Raw genomic sequence first — 3,633 nt, forward strand, 5'->3', positions numbered from 1 at the left:
CCCTTGATGGATGCAGAGGTAACACTGTTCACCAATGACAACAGCATTATTCAGAACTGACAGAACTATGCTGGGGCAATGGTGGTCTCAAACTATGAGATCATATAGGCAGGTACGTTTCTGGAAGGAATGTCAACCAAGAAAGTTGAACTTGTAGCTCTGACCAAGGTGTTAGAGCTGAGAAACTTCAAGAGACACAGATAGCTAATGTGCCTTTGCTACCACTCATGTCCATGGGGGCTATTTATAGAGAAAGAGGCCTTCTGACAGGAGAAGGAAAGACTATCAAAAATAAAGAAGAAATCTTCTCCCTAATAAGGGCTATATGGGGGCCTAAAATGCTGGCTATAATTCACTACTTTAGGCACCAGAAAAGAAAGGATCAGTTTCAGAGGGCAACAATGGGGCAGATTAAGCAGCCTGTCACACTGCCCTAGAAATCAGACTTCTCTTGCTTCTGACTTCTCTGATTATAGGGGATCTTATACTCCCCAAACATCCTATGTATACAAAAGATGATATAACCTAGACTAGAAATATTCCTATGTACCAATGTTATGACAGATGGTAGAGAACAGCAGATTACAAACTTATTATGCCAGAAGAAATGAGACTATACATATACTTCAGAAGATCCACCACTATTCCTATGGACATGTAGTAAATGCAGGATTTGATATCAGGATTAGCGATGCCAACTCAAAGATTGTCAAGAAAAGTAAAGCATACCAGCTAACTAATACAGTGGCGAATGAGAAGACCTCTGGTAATAAGTTCAGAGGCAAATGGCTAGGATCTACTGGGAGACAGACTTCACAGAGGTAAAAGCAGAAAAATTTAGACATAAATATTTACTGATGTTTATAGATATTTTTCAGGTTGGACTGAAGTTTTCCCCACTAAACATAAAACTACAATCATGGTGACAAAGCAGATATAAAAGGACATATAGCCAAGGTAGGGACTTTCTCAGACTTTAGAGTCAGACAATGGAACAGCTTTTGTATTCCAGGTAAGTCAGAGACTAACCAATATTCTGGAGATTGATTGGAAACTTTTTTGTATATATAGACCCCAGAGTTTAGGACAGATAGAGAGAATAAACAAAACCCTAAAAGAGACCTTAACTAAATTGACCTAAGAGACTGGCAATGACTGAATTAACTTCCCTTTACTCTGTACCAGGTGTATGAAACTACCCTTAGCAGATGGGACTCAACCCTTTTGAAATCATGTTTGGGATGACCTGCTCCCATTTTTCATAGCATGCAGGCAGAGGTCATTGCTGAGTTTGAGGATTGCCAATTGCTAGATGATCTTGAAGGTATACAATGGGCTCATAAACATGTTTGGCTTAAACTTCATATTCTCTATAAAACAGGTCCCCCTCCAGCTAGATGTCATTAGAGCATCATTAAGAAATGTCTCTCTCATTGCCCTGGAGGGCAACAGGATTATAACATGGAATCACAGAGCCACTTGCAGTTGAAGATGACCCAGACCAGTGGGGGGAAACTAAGCCACAGGACTCCCTCCTGTCTGCCACTGATGGGGGCCCTACCCAAGCCCTAGGGACACAATGAGTATTGGTGACCCCCTCTAAAATATAATAATAACTTCTGGAAGCTCCATGATTTGGTCTTCAAGTCACCAGAGAAAGGGGGAATGAGAGACCATATCTTTTGGGTTCAGACTCTATCTTAGAGAACCAGACCTAAGGCTGAACTCAAGTTAACTAACAGGTCAGTACCTAGAAAAGAATCCCGAAGAGGGGAGACCTCACTCAAGTCTCAGGATGACACGACCCCCCCCCCAAGAACTCACGAGAGACCGTCCTTGCTGCAATCTCACGAGGTTTATTGACAGGAACCAGTGTGGTGGGGCTGACTCGTATCCCATGCAGAGGTTGAGGAGTTCGAACCTGAGTAGCTTGGAGAAGGGGTATTTAAGGGAAGAAATCTCAACCCAAGAGGGTAGGGAGAGCATCATTGGAAAAACCCGAAAATACCAGTGAAAAATCACAAGGGGAAATTCTCTGTTTCTCAAGATTGTTCTCAAAATTTTAATCTGACTTTTGTGGTCAGCCAGTTCCTGGAACAGGGTCACTAAACCAGCTTGTGTAATTATCTATTCTTGTGGTTAGTCAAGTTCCTGGAACAGAGTCACTGAACTGGTTAACCTACAATCTTGGCTCTACTCTGTTTGCTAGGGGGTCTGGATTTTTCCTGGTCTTTCACTAGCACAAGTTTCCAGGCTACCCCTCAACAGGACCTGTGCCTAGCACCAGTTTCCCAACAAATCTGCACCCTCAGGTAACAAGCCCACCCCTGCCTAACAACCACCAATCAGAAGGAAAGCAGAAGTTAAGGTTATAATTTGGTTCCCAGCACCATCCAATTGTGTCATCCATAATCACCCCCCCCAATTAGAGGTGTACCAGCTAAATACCCACTTCTTGCTTCTTTAATTGCTTGCCTGAAACTAGGCTCAGGGCCCTAACTTCTTGCTGTGTCAGGGATGGCAGGAAGCCCAAACTCAAACTTGAATAAAGAGACACTAATGCTATTGCATAGATGAAGCTCCTTAGTGGCCTTTTGGGGTTCACAAACATTTCCTGGAACAATAATAGCCAGGAATTGGAAACAACCTAGATGTTCTTCAACAACAACAACAACAACAACAACAACAAAATGGATAAAGAAAATATAGGATTAGAGAAGCAGAAAACCCGGCCTGACCAGGGTCACAAGTCCCTTCCTGTTGGTGCCAGTAACCACGGTCCCTAAAGGACTCTCCACGTGATCTTAGGACCACTGACCAGACAGCTCCATGCTCCTCAAAGGATACACCACTTCTAGGCACTGGAACATGACCATGATTTTGACAACAGGATCCCAGGATAAAAGGAGCTTGGTCAAACCAATATTTCAGGGTCTCAGAGGAACTTGACTGCCAAGAACTCTGAGAAACCCAGAATCTCAGGTTCACAGGAGCCCACAAGCAAAGGATCAAAGAGAAAGCTGGACTCTGAGGAATCCTGAATCAACTGCGATTATAGGAAGGAGAAGCTCCAATCAGATATATTGAGGACATCAAATACCTGATATAATCAGATGGCAGGAGGCAATCGTAAGAACAGAAGCAACAGAAAACAAGGTTACTTGGCATCATCAAAACCAAACCCTCCCACCATAACAAGTCCTGGATACACCATCACATCATAAAAACAAGACATGGATCTAAAGTCACTTCTTATGATGATGATGGAGGATTTTAAGAAGGAAATATAGGAAAACACAAGTAAACAGCTAGAAGCCTTTAAAGAGGAAACACAAAAATGCCTTAGAGAGTTAAAGAAAAACAATACCAAGCAGGAAAGGAAATTGAACAAAACAATCCAGGATTTAAGTAGGGAAATAGAAACAATAAAAAAAAGAAAAAAAGCCAAAGGGAGACAACTCTGGAGATAGAAACCCTAGGAAAGAAATCAGGAACCATAGATATGAGCACCAGCAACAGAATACAAGAGATGGAAGAGAGAATCTCAGCTGCAGAAGATTCCATCAGGAACATGGACACAACAATCAAAGAATATGCAAAATTCAAAAAGATCCTAAGTCAAAACATCCAGGA

This window comes from Mus caroli, chromosome X (genome assembly GCF_900094665.2).
Source record: "Mus caroli chromosome X, CAROLI_EIJ_v1.1, whole genome shotgun sequence".
NCBI lineage: Eukaryota > Metazoa > Chordata > Mammalia > Rodentia > Muridae > Mus > Mus caroli.